We start from the raw sequence: 14,200 nt of genomic DNA, 5'->3' as shown, positions 1-14,200 counted from the left end.
ATTGGCATTAACTTGGGCCAGCTTGCCTAGAGCACTATTCTAGGGTATTAAAATATAACAGGGAATAAAACACAAATGCCTGCTACATGAGCTTATACTTAGCAGAAAATAAACATAATATATAAGCAAATAATACACTGTAATATGTTAGAAGGTGGTAACCACTATGAATTTTGAAAGTATGTAGAGTAGGGTAAGGTGCGCTGGAGAGTGAAGGTGGTAACCACTATGAATTTTGAAAGTATATAGAGTAGGGTAAGGCATGCCAGAGGGTAAAGGAGCACTTTGCTGTATTAAATAGGATAGGCATGATAGGCCTTACTGAGAAGGTAAGAGTTAAGCAGACACATAGAGAAGGTAAACCAATTAGTCTAGTGAAGATCACCGGGAGAGCATTTCAGACAGAAGGAACAGCTACACCAAAGGACTTAAAATAGGAGAGAATCTAGCATGTTTAAGGAAAAGAGAAAGAGGAGTGAGCAAGGTGGAGAGTGGTATGAAATGAGGTCACAAGGGTAACAAGAAGAAGAGGAATGAATGAAATAGGGGGATTAAAAGTAGAGGAATGCTTTGCATGGTTGTTGCTGACCCTCCTTTTGCAGCCTGGCTCCTGCTCTCCATACCTGCCAGATTGGAAGAAGCCACCACTGTTCACTTCTTGAGTGTCATCTATTGTCTGCAATTACCTTTTGTTGTGCCTTTCCTGGAACAAACTTAGCACTCTCTCCCCCATCTCCTACAGCTAACTCCTGCTTAACTTTGGGATATTCTTAGGATTTTCCTACAACTAAGATATTTTTCTTCTTCGCCTTTTCACCTCACCCCTTTCTACCTCACCTTCACCACCATGACCACCACCACCCTCGCACCCTCCCCGATCCAAGAGCCTTTTTTTTTTTAAGAGACAGGATCTAGCTCTGTCACTCAGGCTGGAGTGCAGTGGCACAATCATAGCTTAATGTAACCTCGAACTCCAGAGCTAAAGTGATCCTTCTGCCTCAGCCTCCCAGTGGGCTGAGATTACAGACGTGAGCCACTGCATCCAGCCCCAAGAGTCTTCTTCTGTTGTATGCATTCCCATGCTACTGAGTGGATCCTGCCATCCGACTCTTAAGGCCATTCCCATTAAAATGTAATTAAGCTTAACAAGGCTTGTATGTTTCTTATAGGTTATCTTCGACCAGCACATAACAACTCAGCTTTGTTATCTAAAAAAACAGAGAATTTTATGGAATGACTATATTCTGAAAGACAATGTTTAAAGCATAGTAAAGACATTTACAACACAATATTCCTTCTTTGTCTTTCTCAAAGCCTAGTTTGGTGTCAAGAAATATTTGTTGAACAATTGTGGAACAAAAGAGACCTGGTTGCAAATCCAAGCCAAACATAGTGATTCTTGGCAAGGTAATCAAACTTCCTGAACCTGTTAGGCTGCAAAATCAGCCTAACACGTAATTCTCAGGGTGATTTTCAGACTTAAATAAAATAGCATGAAAAGGCCCCACATTTTATAGGTGCTTAATGATCATTCCATTTCCATCTTAAATATGCTTTCCTCTTCGTGTTGCTGCTTTCAGTTTACCTTGCTCACAATACTCAGCAAGAACCTATGAAGCTTCAGAAAATCTATTCTTTAGCTCATTACAGTTTAATAAATCACATAAGTCTGTTCAACTTGGCTACAAGAACATAAGAAAAGGGTTGGCCATAAAGTCAAGTCAGAGCAAGGAGATAGCTGCTCCTCTTTCCCAAAATATAATAAATACCATTCAATTATCCCCTTTTTGAAGATGTTTGTTATCCATATAACAAATTATGAGAGACATGTTTCTAAAATTTTTCTTGGATGTCAAAAACACCCTATCTATATTACTGTTTTATTTTCACGTGACAATTCCAAACATGGTTTTAAACCAAATACATGCAGGTTATAATTAGCTTAAATTACTGTGTACATATAAATAAACATAAACTATTCTAAATAAAAATGATATGTGCCAGAGGTTTCATTTTCTTCAGGTTCATAAAAACTGTTTTAAGAGCATTCTATAGCAGCAATAACTGCATAAATCTATTTTCTAGAGTTAAGCTGACATTTTCTACAACCTTGAAACACTGAAAAATGAAAGCTATTTTGACATGGTAGTAAACAATCAAGTCTACTAAAGACAAATAATCATCACATTTTGTTTATTTATAAAACATTGTAGAAATGTTAAAATTGGTGCCTCACTTCCTGGTAGACCCTCGCCATCTAACAACTCCTGGGTCTGTAGAGGCAAGTGACCTCAGGCCAAGCCCTGCAGGTCAGACTCCATCATGGGTCCCAGAATGGGTGGAAGTGGCTTCTCCAATCTTGGCTGTTAGGAAGGCTGCAGGCAGAACTTCTAGGCCTATGAGTGACCAGCTAGTGGCACAAGGCTGGAACTGGATGCCCTTTTCCCTTGCTCCTGCTCACCAGACCCTGTAGTTTACAGGTTTTTATTACCCACTTCCCCTTGCTGTTGCCCCTGGATCCTTGGGTTCAGAATATCTCTACTGCTTTGTGCTTACAGCAGTAAAATATAGTGCAGTGAAAAATAATGTGGAACCTTTGAATTAGAATATCAGGCCTTTCAGTTCCATTGAAGGGTCCTTGATTTAGGGCAAGTTGTTTTAATCTATCCAAACTTCTGTGCCTTCACCTGTTGATATGGTTTAAGCTCTGTGTCCCCACCCACATATCATCTTGTAGCTCCCATAATTCCCACATATTGTGGAAGGGACCCTGTGGGAGATAACTGAATCATGGGGGTGGGTTTTTCCCATGCTGTTTTCCTGATAGTAATAAGTCTCACAAGATCTGATGGTTTTAAAAAAGGGAATTTCCCTGCATAAGCTCTTTGCCTGCTGCCATCCATGTAAGATGTGACTTGCTCCTCCTTGCCTTCCACCATGAATGTGAGGCCTCCCCAGCCATGTGGAACTGTAAGTCCATTAAACCTCTTTTTCTGCCCTGTCTCAGGTATGTCTTTATCAGCTGCATGAAAATGAACTAATACATCTGTAAAATGGAGTTTATAGCCCCACCTGTCACTGAGTTGTTTGTGATAAATTGACACAGTTCACATCTCTCCCAAAATGGAATATGCCCTTTAAGTTGGGAAAGGCATCCTATTACTGATAGAATATCAGGAATATCATCAAATCTTGATGAATAAAATAAAGTAGATATAACACATCTCTAGAAAGATTACTTATACTATTTATACCCTGGTATTTGAAGTACTTTTTATTTAGAACAGTAGTAAAAATGGATAAAGAAAGTGAATGATGATGGAAAACCAGACCAAGAGAATTCCCTGGACTTTTTTGAATACCTTAATCAAATTGAATTGTTAGAAATACAAGAATACCTTATTCCCACTGGTACTCAAAGTCTCTGAATAGGCAACTCTGATGAAGATGAGGAGCAAGATGAAAAAAACAAAGAGTGCTATGAATTGCAATAAAAAATGTGTGAAAAGATCTAAGTAAATTGCTTATTTGGGATACTGAAATAAATCCACTTTTTAATAGGAGCACACCATAACCCACCAGACGTCTGTAGAAAAAACTGAAAATCATGAACTGAAGGCATGTTTCTAGCCTTACTATAGTGTGAAGACTACTTTCTGAGAAAGCCAATCATGTGAACACTAGGGACAAAGATGAATATACCCTTCTTCATCGAGCAGTCTACAATGGACACTTAGATATCATCCATGAGGTAACCGCACAAGGGGCAGATGTTCATGCAGTGACTGTGGATAGCTGGATACCCCTGTACAACACCTGTAAGTGTAATAACACCAGAGTGGCTTCTTTCTTCCTTCTACATGTACAGCTACGCATGCCCAAACAAAAGGCCTCTGAACTCCATTGCATCTTTCTTCTGGGAACAAAGATAGCAAAGATACCCTAGAACTCCTCCTGATGAACCCTTACATCAAACCAGGTCTGAAAAACAACTTGGAAGAAACAACATTTGATATCACCAAGAGGACAAGTATCTATTATTATCTCTTTAAAACTGTGGAAAGCTGTACAAATTTTTCACCTCAATCTTAACAGTTCTAGTAATTTTCATAAATTTTTGAGTACCAGTGCCTCCTTTGTGTGAGATGTAAAATATTCCCATTATGCAAAGTCAAGCCTACTTGAGGGTGGAGGGTGAGAGGAGGGTGAGGGTTGAAAACTACCTATCAGGTATGACTACACTCAATTCCTAGGTGACAAAATTATCTGTATATCAAACCCCAGTGACACGCAATTTACCCATATAACAAACCTGCACACGTACCCCTGAGCTAAAATAAAAGTTGAAAAATTAAAGGAAAAAAAAACAGCGTGGATAGAAACAAAAAGCATAAATATAAATATTCAAGAAAAATAAAGTATAGCAAAAATAAATTTTAAAAAATCAATGTTGCCTATTACAATATGAAAAAACAATAAAAAATGACTTAATTTTATTATAAGAAACACAATAGATTAATTTCAACAGAAAAATACTTGACATCATATCTGTGAGTTTTAATTTCAAAAAATAACAACAAAATGTACATTACTTCCTGCATATAATTTATAATTACTCAGGGTAATGCATTTTATAAAATAGAGCTATAAAAATGTGTCAGAATTTCTAGTAACCAAGGGAACTAGCTTTCATAAAATATGGTATCTCAGAAACCATTGTTAAGACATTAAGAAACATTAAATGTTGAGTTTTAAAGTTGTAAATCTTTGCCTTGATGAGAAAATTTGTAATGTTAACATTTGTTTCAATTCTTCTGCAATTTAATTAACATTTATCCTAAAGTAAAGACATCTATACTGGCAGGTATCTACTGAAGTACAAATGGCCTGGCTCTATGTAAATCTAGGTTTAAGTCCCAGAGCTTTTTGACACAAGCTTGATCTCGTATTCCCAACTATCAAATGCAAATAATCACATTTACCTCTCTCTATTTCTCAAAGGATTTACGAGGAAATCAGAAGTATATAATATGTATGAAAATACTTACAATTGTTTGAAAGGGTGACTTTACAAATTCGAATTAACCATGTGGTTTATTATTATTGGTATAATTAGAATAAGAGCAATAGCATGCATTTATTTAGTTTCATCATTAGGTAATGTATTGCCTATTATAATAAATGTATCATTCATGAGAATGTAAGGAAGTTATATGGAAGATCACTCACATGAGAAGGCTCAGTGTTAAATCTGTCTGTGGCTTTATTTCTATACTATAGTAGAGTGGCTGAGAAGAGAGCAGATTCTGGAGACAGACAGACCACCTGACTTGATTTCTGGTTCTACATTATTTAGTTGTGTGACCATGGTCAAATTTCTTAACTTCTCACTCTTAGTTTCTCATTTGCAAAATGGTAATAAACAAAAGTACCACTTTGATAGGGTTTTCATAAGAAAGACATGAATTTGTGGCAGTCACTGTTGGCTGCCTAATTCAAACCCCATTCTCAACCTTCTTTTCCTTTCTCCTGTTCCTCTATAAAGGCACACAAAAAAATGTCATACCTGATTTCCCAGCCTCCCTTGCAACTAGGGGTGCTAAGTAATAGTGCCAGCAGAGGAGACCTAAGCAGAAATCTGTTGGAGCTTCTAGGAAAGCTTTGGCTTTCCTGATAAAAAGAGACAGATGTACCCAGGTCCATCCTTTCCTTCCTTTTTCTTGTCTTTAACACAAACATGCTTCCTGGACCTGGGAGTGACATCTTGCAACCAAGAGGATGAGGCCAAGAGAGCAATGTAGATGCTATGAGAAACCATTGTGCCACTGAACCAATGCCAGTTTCCAGACTCCTTTTAACATGAAAAGCAATGAACCACAGGTTTTTAAGTGACCAATATTAAATACTGTCACTTGTAGCTAAGAGTATTCCTTAACTGAGTTAACATATTTTGTAAAATGCTTGGAATTGTTCTTAGTCATTGTAAATGCTCAATACACTTTAGCTATTAGTATTACTTTCCAGTTAATGACATTTTGATATTACGATTGATATTATACTTGAGATTACAATTGAATTTGAATAAGTGATATATATTTGTCTAATTTATGTATTTTCTTATAATTTCAACATAGAGCTATGTTATTTAAAATTCATTGTATTTTATACACATGATAAATGATTCTCTCTTGTAGTGACTAATCTATCTAAAAGTCCATTTTTTGCTATCTACTTTAATTCAAGAGCCCATTAAATCTGTTGAGTTCTTTTTGGTTTTCATCAATATATTAGAATTTTAAACTGTTCTATAGTGAAGAAAGTTTCGGAAGTGATGTTCTAAAATTTCATTAGTTATCTTTTAATCCATTTTTTAAAACTTATAATTTTGCAATGTTTTTAACACTAAAATGTTCATGCATTTATGTGTTATTGCTCTTCCCCAGCAGTCTATTAGGACTACAGTTTACAAAATTATAATGTTTTATTGGAGTAAAGGTTAGCATAGTCTTAAAACACTCTTCTACCATGCCTATATGCAAGGTAGTAGGGTATACATTAAAAATCTAGGAAGAAAAAAAATAAATGAGATAAAAGTAAATAAGTTCCCTAGTTATTCAAACAATAAACAGACATAAAATCAAAGAAAATTATTCCAGGAAACAAATAATTCAAATTGTGAATCTGTATCTCACTCTCTACTTACATTCATTTTAGAGTTTAATTAGCACTCTTTACATTATGAAGTCCAAACTGATATTCTTAATTTCAATATTCGACCTCCTCCCCCACACAGATATTCCCTACTTTTCCACCCACTTTCCCCCAACGAAGTAAATGCAACAATTCACCCAATTGCTCAGGCCTAAAATTTGGATGTCATCCCTGACCCCCCTTTCCCTATCATCCCACTTCCAATCTATCAGTGAATCTTAATTGCTATCTCTACAAAATGTATAAATCCTGAATCTGACATCTAGCCACCTCCACAGATAACTGCTAGAGACCCAGTCTCCTACATCATCCTTTCACAAACATTTTCATCCATGGACTCCATACTAGAATATTTGAAGAAACAAACATGACAAACATTTTCATTTACCACTGCTTCCTAGTAGTATATTAGTTAATGCTTCTTAGCCAAAATCCATCTTCATCATTTCCTGATAAATTTTTTCCTCTTTAAGAATTTGCTTTGTTCTCTGACCTAACTATATTCCTTAAAGAAGAAAATAAATCCAGAAAAGAAGCCAGTCCTGTTTTAACAGCTTCCGTGTTCCTACTAGATTTAGAAAACTGCCCTAGACTTGTTGTCTGATATCTTTCTTCCACAACCTTTTCCAACCTTGGCTATATATTAAAATCACCAGAGGAACCTTGAGAAATATCAACTCCTGGACTCTGCTCTCAAAGATTTTGACATATAGTAACTGGTTTCAACTGGGGCTGGCTAAAATTATCTCCAGGGAATTCTGAGCAACAGACAAGGTTGAGAACCTAGACTATTATAATAGACTCTTAACTGGTGTTCCTGATTCTACACTTGCTCCCATAAATACAGTCTTTTCTCCTTGTAGCTAGAGTTACGTTTTAAAACGGTAAAATCAGAGCCATGAAACTTTCTATCACAATAACAATAAAACCTCAAAGAGGCCTTCTCTGAAATTCCTATTTTAATTCTGATTTGCTTCCATTATTCTCTATCTCCTTCACCTGGTTAATTTTTCTTTATAGAATTTATCATTACCTATTATTTAATTATATATTTATTAATTTATCTTGCTAGACTATAAACATTTGGAGGTCAAGGATCTTGCCTTGTCTTCCTCACAACTCTATCCCTGATGCCTAAAAAATACAGTAGCAGCATAGTAACTATTTGTGAAATCAATTAATGCTATATTAAAAAAGCAGTTGCTAATCTTTCCCCTTGACTATTTTGTGCACATGATTTCTAATAATTGAAAAAAAACTGATTTACCATTTTTACGCCTCTAAAATTATCTCCGAAAGAGACAACTAATCTCACTAGATCTCAGTCAAAATTAAGAATTCAGGATCCCAACAGAACTTTTTCAAACTATTGAAAACAAGAATTGTAAAAATATGATAACATTAACTTTAAAACAAATTCCCCGCAAAATCTGCCATCATCATTTGTAATACTAAAACAAACTGTATTAGCTAATCATTGCATATTGTCTGAGTGAAAGCTTGAAAGTTAAAAAAACTCAGGAACTAGGAAGAAGAGCCTAAATCTGAGTAATATTTATTACTGTGATACAGCTGGTTTCTCACCCTCTTTGTTTTACCAGTTTCCTGTCATCAGTGAACCAAGCAGAACACTGAAGTCATTAACCCAGTGTGTAGGTGGCATTCTGACCCACTCCAGGAAATCATCTTGGGGGAATTCCCAAATCTCTTCAGACAAAACCAAATTACTGATTTCTTATCTGGCCAGGAATAAAGCTTGTGACTTACCTGTAAATGAATCATAGCTCATTCTGAGTCTGATTTACTAGTCAGAAGATGAAATCTCCTTTGGAAAGGAATGTTTCCCTCTACAGAGAGTAAAACAAATGGTGGAAACAAGTATTCCCCTAGAGAGAGAGAGTGCTTCTGTGAGCATTATACTTTCCAAGTAACATCTGAGCACCACCATAGGGCCCAATAGTCTGGTGGTAGTTTAGAATGTTCCACATCTATGACCTTGGGCAGTTTATATGATCTTCCTGTTCCTCAGTTTCCTCATCTATAAAATGGAGATAACGATAGTATTTACCTTAAAAAGCTATAGTGAGAATTACACGAATTAGTGAATACAAAGTGTTTAGAAAAGTGTCAAGGCACTTGGAAGTGCTATTTAAGTGTTAGTAATCACTAGCCTGGTGCAGTGGCTTATGCCTATAATCTCACCACTTCAGGAGGCTGAGGCAGGAGGTTCATTTTAGACCAGAAGTTTGAGATCAGCCTGGGCAGTGCAACGAGAATCCATCTCAACAAATTTTAAAATTAGCCTGCATAGTGGCATGCACCTGTAGTCCCAGCTACTCAGGAGGCTGAGGTGGGAGGATTGCTTGAGCTCAGGAGGTCGAGGCTGCAGTGAACAGTGTTCATGCCACTGCATTCCAGCCTGGGCAGCAGAGTGAGACCCTGTCAAAAAACAAACAAAAATTAATAAAAGCATGGACTGCAGAGCCAGCTGTTTCCTGCCCTCACGGATAGATAACATTGGGCAGATAACATTACCTTTCTGTGCCTCTAATTCCTTCTGTAAAATTGAGATAGCATATACCTCAATAGGATTGTGTATTAAGTGACTTAATATAAGAAAAGCCCATACAATGTATTATCATTATTGCTGTGATTGTTATGATCTTAGATTATAATTCAGTGAAAGATTTTTGAAGCATTGATCTCTTCCATGTCTCCTGCTTCTTTGGTTACTATTTCTTAGGCCCCTGAAGTGATCCCTTTCCTTTGGTGGCTTCCTAAAGAAACAGTCAATCCCTAAGAATATATTCTTGGCCCTCTCATCTCATCCTATCCCTTCTCCTTTGATAACATTATTACTTTAATATGTCCATTATTACTTCTTAAGAAGATGACTTCTAAAGCTGGATAGCCCAGGCCTCTCTGGGGAACTTTGGACCTTAACTGGACATGGATGTTCCTTAGCTTTTTAGATGTGTCTCTGCAGAACAAAACTTACCTGTTTCCTCAAAAACTTTTCCTCCTTCTTGTTCTTGTCTTACCAGCTTTGACTCCTCTCTCCCGCTCCTCCTTTATATCTAATCACCAAATCCTATTTTTTTCAGCGTAAAATTTTAATTTATTCAGTTAATTCAAGAGTAAGTGTACCCTCGGGGTTGGATTACGTCACTGTAACATGGAAATGAGAAATGTTGGCTGGTCTTTCGAACACACAATATATAAACTTGAGAGTAGTTAATTGCTTAGTATTATCCACTATTTGGATTTGGAAACAGAGAAAATAAGTATTCAGCAAGAGGGCAAGGCATGTAAAAAGCCAAAGAGAGACAAAATATATTTTTGAGTTCAATAATGCATGCCAGTCCAGGCTTGTTCCTCGAAGCTCGCTGAATGTTGAATCCTTCGCTTGGTGCCTAGAAGTGTTTTTTTTCATTTCCAACTTTTATTTTAAGTTCAGGGCTACATGTGCAAGATGTGCAGGTTACAGAGGTAAACATGTGCCATAGTGGTTTGCTACACAGATTATCTCATCACCTAGGTATCAAGCTCAGCATCCATCAGCTAGTCTTCCTGATGCTTTCCCTCCTTCCAACCCCTACCCTCTGACAGGCCCCAGTGTATGTTGTTCCCCACCTTGTGTCCATGTGTTCTCATCATTCAGCTCCCACTTATAAGCAAGAACATGCAGTATTTGGTTTCCTGTTTTTGCATTAGTTTGCTGAGGATAATGGCTTCCAGCTCCATCCATGTCCCTGAAAAGGACATGATCTCATTCCTTGTTATGGCTGCATAACATTCCATGGTATATATGTACCACATTTTCTTTATCCAGTCTATCATTGATGGGCATTTAGGTTGATTCCATGTCTTTGCTATTGTGAACACTGCTGCAATGAACATACACGTGCCCACATCTTTATAACAGAATGATTTATGTTCCTTTGGGTGTATACCCAGTAATGGGATTGCTGGGTCAAATCGTATTTCTGCCTCTAGATATTTGAGGAATCACCACAATGTCTTCCACAATGGTCAAACTAATTTACACTCCCACCAATAGTGTAAAAGCATTTATTTTTCCCCACAACCTCACCACCATCTGTTTTTGACTTTTTAATAACTGCCATTCTGACTGGCTGAGATGATATCTCATTGTAGTTTTGATTTGCATTTCTCTAATGGTCAGTGATGAGCTTTTTTCCATCTGTTTGTTGGTCACATGTATGTCTTCTTTTCAGAAGTGTCTGTTTATGTCCTTTGGCCCACTTTTTAATGGGTTTTTTTTTCTTGTAAATTTAAATTCCTTGTAGATGCTGAATATTAGACTTTGGTCAGATGGATAGATTGCAAAAATTGTCTCCCGTTTTGTAGGCTGTCTGTTCACTCTGAAGACAGTTTCTCTTGCTGTGCAGAAGCTCTTTAGTTTAATCAGATCCCATTTGTAAGTTTTTGATTGTTGCAATTGCTTTTGGTGTCTTCATCATGAAATATTTGCCCATGCCTATGTCCTGAATGGTATTGCCTAGATTTTCTTCTAGGGTTTTTATAATTTTAGGTTTTACATTTAAGTCATTAATCCATCTTCAGTTGATTTTTGTATGTGGTGTAAGCAAAGGGTCCAGTTTCGATTTTCTGTATATGGCTAGCCAGTTCTCCCAGCACCATTTACTAAATAGGGAATCCTTTCCCCATTGCTTGTTTTTCTCAGGATTGTCAAAGATTAGATGGTTGTGGGTGTGCTCTCCAGCAAGGGCTCAGAACTAGGCTGAGGCTGAGATGGCTGAAATGGCAGAAGTAAACTTCAGAAGGTAGGTAATAATGAACTTTGCTGAGCTAAAGGAACATGTTTAACCTAATGCAAAGAAGCTATGAATCATGATAAAACAAAACAGGAGCTGACAGCCAAAATAGCCAGTTTACACAGGAACATAATCAATCTCTTAGAGCTGAAAAACATACTACAAGAACTTCACAATGGAATCATAAGTATTAACAGCAGACTAGACCGAGTGGAGGAAAGAATCTCAGAGCTTGAAGACTATCATTCTGAAATAAGACAGGCAGACAGGAATAGAGAAAAAAGAATGAAAAGGAATGAACAAAACCTCTGCGAAATATGGGATTATGTAAAGCGACAGAATCTATGACTGATTGGGGTACCTCAAAGACATGGTGAGAATGGAACCAAGTTGGAAATCATACTTCAGAATGTCATGCGGGAGAACCTCCCCAACCTAGCAAGACAGGCCAACATTCAAATTCAGTAAATGCAGAGAACCCCAGTAAGATACTCCACGAGCAGATCATCCCCAAGACACATAATCATCAGATTCTCCAAGGTCAAAATGAAAGAAAAAAATATTAAGGGCAGCCAGAGAGAAAGGCCAGGTCACCAACAAAGGGAAGCCCATCAGACTATTAGCAGACCTCTCAGAAAAAAACCCTGCAAGCCAGAAGAGATTGGGGGCCAATATTCAACATTCTTACAGAAAAGAATTTCCAAGCCAGAATTTCATAACTGGCCAAACTAAGCTTCATAAGTGAAGAAGCAGTAAGATCCTTTTCAGACAAGCAATTGCTGAGGGTATTTGTTACCACCACACTTGCCTCGCAAGAGCTCCTGAAGAAAGCACTAAATAAGGAAAGGCAAAACCATTACCAATCACTACAAAAACACACTGAAGTGCACAGACGAGTGATACTATGAAGCAACCACAAAAACAAGTCTGCAAAATAACCAGCTGGGATCATGATGACACGATCAAATCTACACGTAACAATACTAACTTTAAATGTAAATGGGCTAAATACCCCAATTAAAAGACACAGAATGGCCAGTTGGATAAAGAACCAAGACCCATCAGTATACTGTCTTCAAGAGAGGCATCTCACATGCAAAGACACACACAGGCTCAAAATAAAGCAATGGAGGAAAATTTACCAAGCAAATGGAAAACAGAGAAAAGCAGGGTTTGCAATTCTGGTTTCTGACAAAATAGACTTTAAACCAACAAAGATCAAAAAAACAAAAAAAGGGCATCACATAATCTTAGTGTTCAATTCAACAAGAAGGTTAACTATCCTAAATACATATGTACCCAATACAGGAACAATCAGATTCATAAAGTAAATTCTTAGAGGCCTTCAAAAAGACTTAAACTCACACACAATAATAGTGGGAGATTTTAACACCCCACTGACAATATTAAATCATCAAGAAAGAAAATTAACAAAGATATTCAGGGCCTGAACTCAGCTCTGGCTCAAGTGAATCTGATAAATATCTACAGAACTCTCCACCCAAATACAACAGAAGATACATTCTTCTCATCACCACATGGCACTTACTCTAAAATTGATCACATAATCAGAAGTAAAACACTCCTCAGAAAATGTGAAAGAACTGAAATCATAACAGTCTCTCAGACCACAGCACAATCAAATTAGAGCTCAAGATTAAAAGATTCACTCAAAACAACACAACTACATAGAAATTGAACAACCTGCTCCTGAATGACTTTGGATAAAAAATGAAATTAAGACAGAAATCAAGAAGTTCTTTGAAACTAATGAGAACAAAGAGACAATGTACCAGAATCTCTGGGATGCACCTAAAGCAGTGTTAAGAGGGAAATTTATTGATTATAATTCACAATAAATTTTGAAAATATCTCCTCCTGTCCATTTTCCCTGCCACTGCTCTAGTTCACAATTACAGTAACCTCCTAATGGGTCATGCTGCCTCCTGAAATCACCCTCTGACATCAATATCACACATTACTTAGCACAAAAAAGGAATGAAGTACAAATACATGCTACAATTGGGTGTTGAAAACATCATGCTAAGTGGTACATATACAGTGTACTGAGTTAAATGGTGTCCCCTAAAATTTCATGTCCACCTGAACCTGTAAATGTGACCTTATTTAGAAATAAGGTCATGGCATATGTAATCACATTAAGAAGAAGTCATACTGGATTACCACGGACCCTAAATCCAATATGACTGGTACATTCTACCACCAGCAACTACCAGAAGCTGGGAAGAGGCAAGGAAAGATCTTCCCCTAGAGCCTTCAGAGGAAGCATGGTCCTGCTGACAACTCAGTGTTAGACTTCTAGCCTCCAGAACTGTGAGAGAAAAAAATTTGTTGTTATAAGCCTCCCAGTTTGTGGTAATTTGTTTTGGTAGTCCTAGGAAACTAATTCAGATAGTACAGACTTACCAATCTTGTTTATCCAATCATCAGTTGATGGATATTTGGGTTGTTTCTACTTTTGGCTAATATGAATAATGCTACTATGGACATTCATGTACAAGTACATTTATTATGTATTTGGAATTAATTTTGTAAAAGCCATGAGACTTAGGTTGAAGTTCATTTTTTACCTAAAGATATTCACCTGTTTCACAACTATTTGTTGAAAAGACTATCCTTACTCCATTGAATTGCTGTTGCACCTTTATCAAAAATTAGTTTATCATACT

At 37.0% G+C, this 14,200-nt stretch overlaps 1 pseudogene; it reads left to right on the top strand.

Annotated features, from left to right (window-relative positions):
* The first annotated feature begins 308 nt into the window (after positions 1-308).
* LOC100609079 (ankyrin repeat domain-containing protein 49-like) lies at positions 309-4,092 on the top strand (annotated as a pseudogene).
* The last annotated feature ends 10,108 nt before the right edge of the window (positions 4,093-14,200 follow it).

Source organism: Pan troglodytes, chromosome 6, assembly GCF_028858775.2.
Source record: "Pan troglodytes isolate AG18354 chromosome 6, NHGRI_mPanTro3-v2.0_pri, whole genome shotgun sequence".
Classification (NCBI taxonomy): Eukaryota; Metazoa; Chordata; class Mammalia; order Primates; family Hominidae; genus Pan; species Pan troglodytes.
This window is presented reverse-complemented; position numbering and strand designations above follow the sequence as displayed.